Source organism: Salmo salar, unplaced genomic scaffold (genome assembly GCF_905237065.1).
Source record: "Salmo salar unplaced genomic scaffold, Ssal_v3.1, whole genome shotgun sequence".
Lineage (NCBI taxonomy): Eukaryota > Metazoa > Chordata > Actinopteri > Salmoniformes > Salmonidae > Salmo > Salmo salar.
Genome location: NW_025550490.1, coordinates 16,789 through 31,858, shown reverse-complemented (window position 1 = coordinate 31,858; position 15,070 = coordinate 16,789).

Sequence of the window (15,070 nt, the reverse complement as noted above, 5' to 3'; positions counted from 1 at the left end):
CGACACCATGTTTTTATTTTCTCTCTCTTTGTACTAAAACACAGATTCCCGGTCGGAATATTATTGCTTTTTACGAGAAAAATGGCATAAAAATTGATTTTTAACAGCGGTTGACATGCTTCGAAGTACGGTAATGGAATATTTAGAAATGTTTTGTCACGAAACGCGTCGGGCGCGTAACCCTTATTTACCCTTTCGGATAGTGTCTTGAACGCATCGAACAAAACGCCGCTGTTTGGATATAACTATGGATTATTTGGGACCAAACCAACATTTGTTATTGAAGTAGAAGTCCTGGGAGTGCATTCTGACGAAGAACAGCAAAGGTAATAACATTTTTCTTATAGTAAATCTGACTTTGGTGAGGGCTAAACTTGGTGGGGGTGTAAATAGCTAGCCCTGTGATGCCGGGCTATCTACTTAGAATATTGCAAAATGTGCTTTCACCCGAAAAGCTATTTTAAAATCGGACATAGCGAGTGCATAGAGGAGTTCTGTATCTATAATTCTTAAAATAATTGTTATGTTTTTTGTGAACGTTTATCGTGAGTAATTTAGTAAATTCACCGGAAGTTTGCGGGGGTATGCTAGTTCTGAACATCACATGCTAATGTAAAAGCTGTTTTTTGATATAAATATGAACTTGATTGAACAAAACATGCATGTATTGTATAACATAATGTCCTAAGATTGTCATCTGATGAAGATCATCAAAGGTTAGTGCTGCATTTAGCTGTGATTTGGGTTTATGTGACATTCTATGCTAGCTTGAAAAATGGGTGTCTGATTATTTCTGGCTGGGTACTCTGCTGACATAATCTAATGTTTTGCTTTCGTTGTAAAGCCTTTTTGAAATCGGACAGTGTGGTTAGATTAATGAGAGTCTTGTCTTTAAAATGGTGTAAAATAGTCATATGTTTGAAAAATTGAAGTAATAGCATTTCTAAGGTATTTGAATAACGCGCCACGGGATTCCACTTGCTGTTACGTAGGTGGGACGAAATCGTCCCACTGGCCCTAGAGAAGTTAATCAAAGCCTCAATTTTGTCCCGCACATTGAATATAGTTGCGGAGAGTCCCTTTAATCCTAGATTCAGATCATTCAGGCGAGAAAAACATCACCCAGATAGGCCAGTCATGTGAGAACCTCGTCATCATGCAAGCGGTCAGACAAGTGAAAATGATGGCCAGTAAAGAAAACTTTAAGCTCGTCTCTCAATAAAGAAAAAGTGTCAATACTTTGCCCCTTGATAACCAGCGCACTTCTGTATGTTGTAAAAAGCGTTACATGGCCGCTGCCCATATCATTGCATAGTGCAGAAAATACACGAGAGTTCAGGTGCCTTGCTTTAAGGAAGTTAAACATTTTCACTGTAGTGTCCAAAACGTCTTTCAAGCATTCAGGCATTCTATTGGCAGCAAGAGCCTCTCGGTGGATACTGGAGTGTACCTAACTGCTTGCATACGCTTTACTACTCCACTATGTCTCCCTGTCATGGCGTTTACACCATCAGTACAGATACCAAAACATCTTGGCCACCAAAGTCCATTTGATGTCACTGTCACAACATGGCTAGCCTTCCCTGTAGCTCAGTTGGTAGAGCATGGTGTTTGCAACACCAGGGTTGTGGGTTTGATTCCCACGGGGGGCCAGCACAGAAAAAAATGTATGAAATTGTATGAAATGTATTCATTCAATACTGTAAGTCACTCTGGATAAGAGTGTCTGCTAAATGACTAAATGTAAATGTAATGGCCCTTTTGGGTGTATATTGTGGCTCCCCCTTCTCTCACTCTCTCTCCCACATCAGGTTTTACAACGGTAATAAATTCCTGGTAGAAACTCTCAGTATGGAGGGAGAGAGCCTATGGAGAACAAAGACATTCTCCTTGCCCAATTTCCTAATCCCCAAAATGGGAGAATTAAACAATATTTCTATTTTTGAGAATGTTTTATTTATTGATTTTATTTTTATTTCACCTTTATTTAACCAGTTAGGCATGTTGAGAACAAGTTCTCATTTACAACTGCGACCTGGCCAAGATAAAGCAAAGCAGTTCGACACAAACAACAACACAGAGTTACAGATGGAGTAAACAAACATACAGTGAATAATACCGTAGAAAAACAAGTCTATATACAATGTGTGCAAATGAGGTGAGATAAGGGAGGTAAGGCAATAAATAGGCCATGGTGGCGAAGTAAATACAATATAGCAATTAAAAACTGGAATGGTAGATGTGCATTAGATGAATGTGCAAAGTAGAAATACTGGGGTGCAAACGAGCAAGATAAATAAATAAATACAGTAGGGGATGAGGTAGTTGTTTGGGCTATTTACAGATGGGCTATGTGCAGGTGCAGTGATCTGTGAGCTGTTCTGACAGCTGGTGCTTAAAGATAGTGAGCGAGATAAGTGTCTCCAGTTTCAGTGATTTTTGTAGTTCGTTCCAGTCATTGGCAGCAGAAAACTGGAAGGAGAGGTGGCCTAAGGAGGAATTGGCTTTGGGGGTGACCAGTGAGATATACCTGCTGGAGTGCGTGCTACGGGTGGGTGCTGCTATGGTGACCAGAGAGCTGAGATAAGGCGGGGCTTTTACATACCAGGGTCTTGTAGATGACCTGGAGCCAGTGGAATTGGCGATGAGTATGCAGCGAGGGCCAGCCAACGAGAGTGTACAGGTCGCAGTGGTGGGTAGTATATGGGGTTTTGGTGACAAAACGGATGGCACTGTGATAGACTGCATCCAATTTGTTGAGTAGAGAGTTGGAGGCTATTTTGTAAATGACATCGCCAAAGTCGAGGATCGGTAGGATGGTCAGTTTTACAAGGGTATGTTTGGCGCATGAGTGAAGGATGCTTTGTTGCAAAATAGGAAGCCAATTCCAGATTTAATTTTGGATTGGAGATGTTTGATGTGAGTCTGGAAGGAGAGTTTACAGTCTAACCAGACACCTAGGTATTTGTAGTTGTCCACATATTTTAAGTCAGAACCGTCCAGAGTAGTGATGCTGGATGGGCGGGCAGGTGCGGGCAGCGATCGGTTGAAGAGCATGCATTTAGTTTTACTTGTATTTAAGAGCAGTTGGAGGCCACGGAAGGAGAGTTGTATGGCATTGAAGCTCGTCTGGAGGGTTGTTAACACAGTGTCCAAAGAAGGGCCAGAAGTATACAGAATAGTGTCGTCTGCGTAGAGGTGGATCAGAGACTCACCAACAGCAAGAGCGACATCATTAATGTATACAGAGAAGAGAGTCGGCCCAAGAGTTGAACCCTGTGGCACCCCCATAGAGACTGCCAGAGGCCCGGACAGTAGGCCCTCCGATTTGACACACTGAACTCTATCGTAGAAGTAGTTGGTGAACCAGGCAAGGCAATCAGTTGAGAAACCATGGCTGTTGAGTCTGCCGATAAGGATGTGGTGATTGACAGGTCGCTGAAACCGGCTGCACAGTAATGTCTTATCGATGGCGTTTAAGATATCGTTTAGGACCTTGAGCGTGGCTGAGGTGCACCCATGACCAGCTCTGAAACCAGATTGCATAGCGGAGAAGGTACGGTGGGATTCGAAATGGTCGGTAATCTGTTTGTTAACTTGGCTTTCGAAGACCTTAGAAAGGCAGGGTAGGATAGAAATAGGTCTGTAGCAGTTTGGGTCAAGAGTGTCCCCCCCCTTTAAAGAGGGGGATGACCGCAGCTGCTTTCCAATCTTTGGGAATCTCAGACGACACGATAGAGAGGTTGAACAGGCTAGTAATAGGGGTTGCAATAATTTCGGCAGATAATTTTAGAAAGAAAGGGTACAGATTGTCTAGCCTGGCTGATTTGTAGGTGTCCAGATTTTGCAGCTCTTTCAGAACATCAGCTAACTGGATTTGGGCGAAGGAGAAATGGGGGAGGCTTGGGCGAGTTGCTGTGAAGGGTGCAGGGCTGTTGACCGGGGTAGGGGTAGCCAGGTGGAAAGCATGGCCAGCCGTAGATAAATGCTTCTTGAAATTCTCAATTATAGTGGATTTATCGGTGGTGACAGAGTTTCCTATCCTCAGTGCAGTGGGCAGCTGGGAGGAGGTGCTCTTATTCTCCATCGACTTTACAGTGTCCCAGAACCTTTTTGAGTTTGTGTTGCAGGAAGAAAATTTCTATTTGAAAAAGCTAGCCTTGGCTTTCCTAACTGCCTGTGTATATTGATTCCTAACTTCCCTGAAAAGTTGCATATCACGGGAGCAGTTCGATGCTAATGCAGAACGCCTACAGGATGTTTTTGTGCTGGTCAAGGACAGTCAGGTCTGGAGAGAACCAAGGGCTATATCTGTTCCTGGTTCTAAATTTCTTGAATGGGGCATGCTTATTTAAGTTGGTGAGGAAGGCATTTAAAAAATATATCCAGGCATCCTCTACTGACGGGATGAGGTCAATATTCTTCCAGGATACCCGGGCCAGGTTGATTAGTGGGAATGGTCCGTGGACACTTAAGGGACAGTCATGTTTCATTTGGTGATCTCATGAAGGACAGGAAACACACATTACTTTGTCTTTGGTTGTGTACACTTCTCCATTATGGGGTGTACATCTAAATGTTCTGAAAAATATTGGATTACATATGAAACTATTTGTGAAAAGATTAAATGTGATGTTATCCTTTGAAATGAGAGTATGGGTTTTCATATAAAGTTTAACTAGTCAGTGGCCACGCCACCGTGAGCCAGAGACATGATACGGCGTCATGTAACGCCCCCTTTTCTACAGAGTATAAAACCCACTTCCGACAAAATTTACATTCGATTAGAAAACATGAAGCGGTAGCTACGTGTTGAAATGATTGGTAACTGTGCCAAAGAGACCCACGGTAAGCCGGACGTCTGGAATGGTTAAGAAGACTAGAAAACATGGAGCTGACGCTACAGTATCCATCCTACAACTGTGATCTCTGATGGACAAACCAGAGGCTTTCTGTCTACTGACTATCCAACAGACGGACCGGCGATCGCAGAGAGGGACAGCCAAAACATACACTTGTAAATCTTTAAATTACTTTTTCTTTTCGAATGAGCGCTTGTTCATGTTCAAAGTATTAGTAATTTCTATGAGTGTAGTAATCCTCTAAGAGTTTCCCGCTCTTGAGCGGTCCCCACCCCCTTTCCATTGTCTACCAAGCCGTCATATCAGTTTCGTCCGCTCGGGACTTTTTCTTTGTATCATGTAGTAACCAATGTATAACCTATTTGTGTGTGTGTGTGTGTTTATGTAATTCTGTGATTGATCAAATTAGTTAGTAAATAAATAATTAAGCCAATTTGTATATCACTGAATCATGATTCTATGCTAGGTTTCATGCAGATATCCAAGGGTTTGCGACATTCAGTAAAGAGACTGATGAGGTAAAATTCATAAATAAGCGACTGTTTTGATAAGATGTGGAAATATCTGAAGAGTTATATTCGGGAAATTTACACTCTATAAACAACATTTTTCCCTGGTGCCCCGACTTCTTAGTTAATTGAAGTTACATGATTAGTTTAATCCCGTAATGAAATTACACATAGAGAACTGATTTGATAATACAACAGTCTTCACTTTTAATGATAGTCAACGACACGACATCACAAATCTGTCCAGTACTTTAAAAATATCCTCTCCTGTTGTCCTGATTTCCAGTTTGCAGAAGAGGATGTCTTCCTTAATAGACCCCCCATAAACGTAACGGACATATACCAGTAGCTGTGCCAGGCCCGCCATGTCTGGTGACTCATCCAGCTGTAACGCTTAGAATTCACTGGCTTCTATGTGAAGCAGTAATTGTTTCAAAACGTCTCTTGCCATTTCACTGATGCGTCGTGAAATAGTGTTGTTGGATGATGACATTGTCTGTATAGTTTTTTGGGGCCTTTTCCCCAGCTTTGTCCCAGCCATATCTGCGGCAGCAGGAAGAAACAATAGTATGGGGCTTGCCTGTCCTAGCCACTCGGTAGCTCACCATATAAGACGCTTCTAGCCTCTTCTTATTAATAGTGTCTGTGCTTTTATACACGTCTTACTACTCGAAAGTCGTCTTAATTCTCGCTCCAAAAACTCCAGTGGCTTATTTTTCATATTGGCATGTTTTGTTTCTAAATGTCTGCGCGAGAGTGAAGGTTTCATTGAGTTCATTCAGCTGGCATTCACATAACAATGACTAACTGTGGACTTTTAACACCTTTTCACAAAGCAACTATTTTGATTATGCAGAGGTTGTTGATTCTGCTCTTCACAAGTCCTCACTGTCAGCCCTAGCTATGGAAACACAATTTCCCTAGTATAACATAAGGGTGTATACACTAGGTACATATAACACTGGTGTTACAGTCGAAAAGCAGCATTGGATGCTTTGTGAATATATGGGCCCTGGTGTAATGTGTGATCTTAGGCATGTCTCCCCCCTACTCTCTGTGTCTCCCCTCCCCGGAGGACCTGAGCCCCTGGTCATGCTGCCATTCCAACTGCAGCTGTGGACACCTTGCCTGATATTACTGTGCGTTCTACCTTGTCCTAGATTCCTGCTGATCAAGGTCAGCCAGGTAGCCACTGTGCTTCTGCCTCTGCATTACTCGCTTTTTGGGGGTTTTAGGCTTGGTATCTGTAAAGCGCTTTGTGACTGGTTTAACAGGGCTGTCCTGATTTAATGTAAGACAATAGCCATGCATTTGTAACAAGAACAGTGTGTTGGGGTTATATATCCTTATGTTGCTAATGTGAATGTTTAGCTGATCTGGAGTGGACTGGAATTAAATGTAAATTATTCACTAGGATGATTAACATCTATTAACATGCAACTAACTTCATAAAAACATTTAATCAATAAAAGTGCTTTCAGAATATCCAGGTAATTATCATTCAATTGATTTAAAAAAAAAATCTATTATAAAGTTTGTCATTGGCTAAAGGGGTCCTTGCCCCTTTAAAAGTAACTGTCCAGCGGAAATCGTACTTTTAAAAGTTCATATTCTGTAAAATTCATACCCAAATATTGTTGTTGACTCCTCCTGTACTCGCATTTGTGCCCAAAGCATAAATTGTAGAAAAAACACTTAGGGTGCGTTTGTAAATTCATTTTGGCTATCTACTCCGATTTCACATCCCTCTCGTCTGGGTGTGCCAGAGCACAGAATAACCGATGAATTTATTCAACAACCGTTGAATATGGCCGGTGTCATTAAAAGTTGGCAAAAAACGGAATTAAGTTGTTGCTAGCAGGACAGTTACAGTCACTAACGCTCCAGATAACATGAAAACAGCCTAGCCTCGGCTAGGGTGAGTAAAATGTTCCGAGTGAGGTGTTCTCTCATATGTGTCTGGAAGTAGCTAGCGAGCTAGCCAACTTTAGCCAGTTAGCTTGACTGCCGTTGTGAGGTCAGAACGCTCAGATAAACCCTACTTCTCGGCCAGAGCGTCCAGTGTGCGCTCTGAGGGCTCCCCGAGAGCGGAACGCTCTGAATTTTACTAAAGGACAATCTGACAGCGCTCGGAATTTACAAACAGCCCAGAGTGCACTCTGACACACTGGAGGCAATGTACGAATGTACCTTTATAAAAAAACACCTCAAACTGACCACTTAAAAAAAATGCATGTTATTTCGTCATAGAGAATGAGTTAATTTAAGAACTGCCAATACATTGACTACTTGAAAATGAAAATGCTGTCACTGAAAACACAGGATGAGCTCTCTAGTACAATATATCTCTATGGAACTGATCTACTGCCTAACATACCTGGTCTAATGGTGTTTACAGATCCATCTACTTGCGAAAGTATTCACCCCCCTTGGCATTTTTCCTATTTTGTTGCCTTATACAACCTGGAATTAAAATAGATTTTTGGGGGGGGTTTGTGTCATTTGATTTACACAACATCCCTACCACTTTGAAGATGCAAAATATTTTTTCTTGTGAAACAAACAAGAAATAAGACAAAGAAAATGAAAACTTGATCGTGCATAACCCCCCCCAAAGTCAATACATTGTAGAGCCACCTTTTGCAGCAATTACAGCTGCAAGTTTCGCTATAAGCTTGGTACATCTTTTTGCCCATTCTTCAAGGCAAAACTGCTCCAGCTCCTTCAAGTTGGATGGGTTCCGCTGGTGTACAGCAATCTTGAAGTCATACCACAGATTCTCAATTGGATTGAAGTCTGGGCTTTGACTAGGCCATTCCAAGACATTTACATTTTTCCACTTAAACCACTCGAGTGTTGCTTTAGCAATATGCTTAGGGTCATTGTCCTGCTGGAAGGTGAACCTCTGTCCCAGTCTCAAATCTCTGGAAGACTGAAACAGGTTTCCCTCAAGAATTTCCCTGTATTTAGCGCCATCCATCATTCCTTCAATTCTGACCAGTTTCCCAGTTCTTGCCAATGAAAAACATCCCCACAGCATGATGCTGCCACCACCGTGCTTCACTGTGGGATGGTGTTCTCGGGGTTGTGAGAGGTGTTGGGTTTGAGCCAGACATAGAGTTTTCCTTGATGGCCAAAAAGCTCAACTTTAGTCTCATCTGACCAGAGTACCTTCTTCCGTATGTTTGGGGAGTATCCCACATTAGAGTTTTTTGAAACAAGTAATTTTTTTCATTTCACTTCACCATTTTGGACTATTTTGTGTATGTCCATTACATGAAATCCAAATAAACATCCATTTAAATTACAGGTTGTAACGCAACAAAATAGGAAGAAAAAAAGCACCAAGGGGGATGAATACTTTTGCAAGGCACCTGTACCTGGTCAAATGGTGTTTTACAGATCCATCTACTGCCTAACATACACTACCATTCAAAAGTTTGGGATCACTTAGAAATGTCCTTGTTTTTTAAAGAAAAGCAAAAAAATGTTGTCCATTAAAATAACATTAAATTGATCAGAAATACAGTGTAGACATTGTTAATGTGGTAAATTACTATTGTAGCTGGAAATGGTATCATGACACAAGGCGAGACCCAAATTCAGACACAGGAGGCAGATGGTTGAAGTCTTAGAATATTTATTAATCCAATAGGGTAAGGCAAGAGAATGGTCGTGGACAGGTAAAAGGGTCAAAACCAGATCAGAGTCCAATCGGTACCGAAGGACAGGTAGAATCAAGGTCAGGGCAGGCAGGATGATCAGGCAGACGGGAAAGTAGTCCAGAGTCAGGCAGGGGTCAAAACCAGGAAGACTATCAAAAAGAGAATAGAAAAGGAGTACGGGACACACTCTGGTTGACTTGACTAACAAGACGAACTGGCACAGACAGACAGGAAACACAGGGATAAATACACTGGGGAAAATAAGCAACACCTGGAGGGGGTGGAGACAATCCCAAGGACAGGTGAAACAGATCAGGGCGTGACAAACGGAATATTTTTTATGGAACATCTACATAGGCGTAGAGAGGCCCATTATCAGCAACCATCACTCCTGTGTTCCAATGGCACGTTGTGTTAGCTAACCCAAGTTTGTCATTTTAAAAGGCTAATTGATCATTAGAAAACCCTTTTGCAATTATGTTAGCACAGCTGAAAACTGTTGTCCTGATTAAAGAAGCAATAAAACTGGCCTTCTTTAGACTAGTTGAGTATCTGGAGCATCAGCATTTGTGGGTTTGATTACAGGCTCAACATGGCCAGAAACAAATAACTTTCTTCTGAAACACATCAGTCTATTCTTTTTCTGAGAAATGAAGGCTATTCCACGCGAGAAATTGCCAAGAAACTGAAGATCTCATACAACGCTGTGTACTACTCTCTTCACAGAACAGCGCAAACTGGCTCTAATCAGAATAGAAAGAGGAGTGGGAGGCCCCGGTGCACAACTGAGCAAGAGGACAAGTACATTAGAGTGTCAAATTTGAGAAACAGGCGCCTCACAAGTCTTCAACTGGCAGCTTAATTAAATAGTACCAGCAAAACACCAGTCTCAACGTCAACAGTGAAGAGGCGACTCTGGGATGCTGGCCTTCTAGGCAGAGTTGCAAAGAAAATGTCTCAGACTGGCCAATAATAATAAAAGATCAAGATGGGCAAAAGAACACAGACACTGTAATTGAATCGTGATGATACCAATGAATAGATTCTGCACACAATGTGCCTATTTTCCATTTTCTTTTTGATAAGGAACAATATTTGATTTGATGTGTATTGTGGCAGACGGCAGGGAGAGGTGAGGAGAGTGGTTATTGAAGGACTGTCTGATTACACCCCCCCCCCCTTGTGTACCGAACTGGATTGGCTGAGGACCCGAGTTTTAGGATTACCCCTGGAGAACGGAACGGACAACGAGACCGGTTTGTGGACTGTGAAATGGTTGGTGAATTCCCCCTTTTCCCCAGTGTACAAAAATCCCTAATAAACTCCCCATTTGCATTCTAGTTGTGCTACTGGTGTGTTTTGTTATTGAACTTGGTGACGTGGAAACTCCACACCCTTGAGCCTGCTACAGTATGAAATCGTTTGGTGAAATATGCATTTAAAAAAATAATTGCCAATAATTCTGCAGCTTTTGTTTGTTTTGACTGCAAAGAAAATCTATTGATTATGGGATTTTTAAAAACTGGAACTCCACTTTCAGTTTTGTCAGCTTGTCTTTAGAGGTAAAGTATGTGAGACGTCACGTGACCAACAGGCGTTATGGTTGCTAGTCACTAGAGCTCTGCAAACCCAATACCTCTTTTTTCATATTTTATTACATTATTTCCATAATGAAATCTTAAAAAACGAGCTAGAGACTGAGTAACAATGCCGACTACCCAAAGAGGCAAGAAAAATGGCGCTTCTCTGACTTCTTCCCTCATAGTTAAGCATCAGAAGACAGACCTCAGCACTGAAATTGAGGCCTTCATAGCTGTCGCGATTTCTGAGGTGATCGACGAGCAACAGAACTCTCAAGGATATCCCACAAAGGGTGTTGGCTGAGAACCACTCAACAGAAAATATCAAGATACTTTAGCGGCTGTTGAAGTTCTTACAATCGACGTTGAAAGACGGATGAAAGTGATTGACAATCTGTCTACCAAAGTGGACAATCTGCAAGGTGAAAATAGGGAAAGCAAACGGAAAATCAATGATTGTTCTTCACAACTAGAGAAGATGCAGATCAAGATGGCTGAATTGGAGGACAGTTCACGTCGCTGTAATGTAAGATTAATTTCTTTAAAAGAAGGAGACGAGACTGACGATCCCATCGAATTCCTACAGAGAATAATCCCTAAATGGTTCCCATCCATATCTCACAAGGTTAAGATAGAAAGAGCCCATCGCATCTACTCAGGACCTGGGACTAGTAATGCTTAAAGACAGACCCGAGGACGATGATCTTCAAGGTCCTCCGGTACAATAAACGCCAAGTCATTCTACAAGGAGTCAGAGCAGCAGAGCTCATTCACCACGCTGGTAAGGTACTGTGTTTTTTTCCCTGACTACAGCACGCACACCTCCCAATGCTGCAAAGTCTTCAACGATGTTGGGAACAGACTCAGACTGATGGGCATCCAGTCATTCCTCGTCTATACAGCAACGCTCCGGGCCACACACAGCGCCTGTCATTCACAACCACACAAGACGCCTAGGAGTTCATGGCATCACTGGGAGAGGACAACAACGAGCACCACAGTGAGCATCACGCCACTGGTTCTGTTGTGAGGGAGAAGACTCAACAACGGGGCCATGCAAGTACCGGGGAACCTATGGACTAATTAAACTGGTCAAGAGGATTTATCCACAACTTCAAGGAGTGTTGAGGAACTTTTGATCTAATTACTTGTAATCATTATGAACTTCAACAACGGAGCACCAGCTAGCTAGTGAACTAGCTTTCCAGCTAGCTGGGTGATTGGGACAGTAACGTTAGCTGTTAGCTAAGTAAGTCATCACAACTGTTAGCTAGCTAAATTATTATATCTTCAGTAGTGTTTAGTATAACCTACATGTTGCTAAAAGTTTGTCTAACTTCTATAAACTAAAATTGTATTTGACGACTAAGTTCCGTTTACAACGTTTGCGTGATAACTTTGTCTGGTGTTAGCTGGCTAGCTAACTTGTCTCATGTTGCTATGACAACAACTGCATATCTAGAGAAGTCAACTATCACCACTGAATTATTTAGCAAGTTAGTTCACCATGTTTGTGCAACGTTAAGGCTTAATCATTCAGTCAATCAAGCATTTCTTGCTGTTCTCATATCTCCATTGTGTCAGTTAATGCCAGATATTTAGTAAATGGAGTGAGACATTCAGAGGTATTGGGAGAGTTTTGGTGATAGACACCGCTACGTTCAGTCACGGGTCTAACATTGAGTGGAGAGGGAGGACTGTTGTGTCCTAACCGGTCAGGGAGAGGAGAGAGTCTTTATTTAAATTGTTTGGATACATTTTGCAGGGTTATTGGGTTGGAATGGAAATCTAAAGAGGTTTGTAATTTTTATTTATTTTATTTAACCTTAATTTAACTAGGCAAGTCAGTTAAGAACAAATTATTTACAATGACGGCATTTATAAATCATTTTATCCAACAATGGATATGTTTACTGTTTTTTCTAGAATATCTGGTTTACAATTATTTAGTTGGCAACTGAATAGTCATTTTATAGCTATCATAAGTTACTTTTCTCCCCTTTTATCCATCAAACTGGTATTCACATCACCACAGATGGCTCATGGCTAATTTAGTGATCATTTCCTGTAATCTGAGGGGTTCTAATGAGCCAAATAAGTGAATTAAATGTCTTGACGTATTACATAGGAATCAAGTTGACATTGCTCTATTGCAAGAGACACAAACTGAACAAGCAATTTCTCTGTATGCATATGACATACTGCTCTACGTCGCAAACGCTCAGAAATCCCGCCAATAATGTCTATTTTCAAAGCATTCAGCTCATAATCTGGTTACAAGATCATCTGGTCTACATCAGCTCTACTACCTCTTAACTCAGCTCTACTACCTCTTAACTCAGCTCTACTACCTCTTAACTCAGCTATGGGAAGCGTGCAACTACCACGCATGATCCCAGTGAAGAAACAAATCACCTACTTAGGTCTCATCATATCCCCTCTATTCACACTACTGGCAGGAAGAACATCACCATATCCCCTCTATTCACACTACTGGCAGGAAGAGCATTACTGTCACGTCCTGACCAGTATAGGGCTTATTTGTTATTGTAGTTTGGTCAGGACGTGGCAGGGGGTATTTGTTTAGAGTGTTTAGGGGGTTTGTTATATTATGTGTTTATGTAGAAGGGGATTTTGTTTAGAGTGTTTCGGGGTTTATTGGGCTATGTGTTTATGTAGAGGGGTGTTGGTTTAGAGTGTATCGGGGTTTTAGGTTCTAGGTTAGTGTATTCTATGTTAGTTCTAGGTTGTTTACGTCTATGTTCAGTTTATTGATTTGAACTTCAATTGGAGGCAGCTGTTCCTCGTTGCCTCTGATTGAAGGTCCTATGTATATGGGTTGTTTTGTATGGGGTATTTGTGGGTAGTTGTAGTTGCATAGCTTTGTGTTTAGCCTGCATCCTGTTCGTTCGTACGTTTTCTTGTTCAATAAAGTAAATATGAGCACTCAACCCGCTGCGCCTTGGTCCAATACCTACGAAAGACGTGACAATTACCATATCCCCTCTAGTCACACTACTGGCAGGAAGAACGCTACCATATCCCCTATATTCACACTACTGGCAGGAAGAATGCTACCATATTGTCACAGTTGTCGTAGGGTAAAGCGGACCAAGACGCAGCGGGGAAATGTACACGCACCTTCTTTTATTAAAATGGACAAAGAAGGTAAACCAAAATAAACATGTACACAACAAAAACACAACGACTAATAACAAGCCGGTAAGGCACAGAGCTATACACAGCCCAATCTCCCACAAATACTAAAAACAAACACATACCTATTTATAGAACCCTCAATCAGAGGCAACGAGAAAACACCTGCCTCCAATTGAGGGTTCAACCCCCAATCAACTAAGCATAGAAATACAAATAACTACACTGAACGTAAAAATACATAAACATAGAACAGTGCCCAAAACCCGGAATACTAAATCAAACACCCTACTAAACACACAACCACCCCGAACCACATAAAACAAATACCCCGTGCCACGTCCTGACCAAACTACAATAACAAATAACCCCTTTACTGGTCAGGACGTGACACATATCCCCTCTATTCACACTACTGGCTGGAAGAACTACTTAGAAACCTTTCAAAAGATCCAAAAAGACATAAAAAGATGGTCTTCTATGGCCACTTCTTTGCATGCTAGAATCTCAGTTATTAAAGTGAATGTCCTCCCTCGTCTCAATGTTATGAGTTCCATGTTACCACTGCCCCCTCCTGTAGTCTATTGGTCTAAACTGGACTCTGCCATAAAGAAGTTCATTTGTGGTAGAAAGAGACCACAGATTAAATATACAACATTACAGAGAACAAAAGCATCAGGTGGACTTGCACTTCTAAAACTGTATCACTTATCATTTTGGGACGGCAGGTAGCCTAGTGGTTAGAGCGGTTGGGCTAGTAACCGAAAGGTTTCTGGATCAAATTCCTGAGCTGACAAGGTAAAAATCTGTCGTTCTGCCCCTGAACAAGGCAGTTAACCCACTGTTCCCCGTTAGGCCGTCATTGTAAATAACATTACATTTAAAAAGAAATATATCCAAAATGATTTCCTGAAGACCTGGTTAAACCCAGAGGCTTCTGTTCCTTGGCGTGCTATAGAAGAATCAATAGATTCACCAATTAGATGACAAGATGTATTATTTTCTGTATTGACTACTACAAAAATTTGCATTATTGTTTGGACCTATTATAGCATACTCAGTAAATGTGTGGATAGCTACAGAGAAGCATATGAGATCTAATCTTAAAATGGCTTTCATACTCTCCAATATGGCATAATAAAGAATTCTTATCGTGTAAGAAACCATTTATATCCGATTCTTGGTCTGAGAAGGGTATTTATACTTTCAAAGACATATTCATATTTGAATGGACTCCTCAGTTTCCAGTAAATCCGCAAGTGTTTTAATGTCCCGCGTTCATCATTTAGTCTTTACCT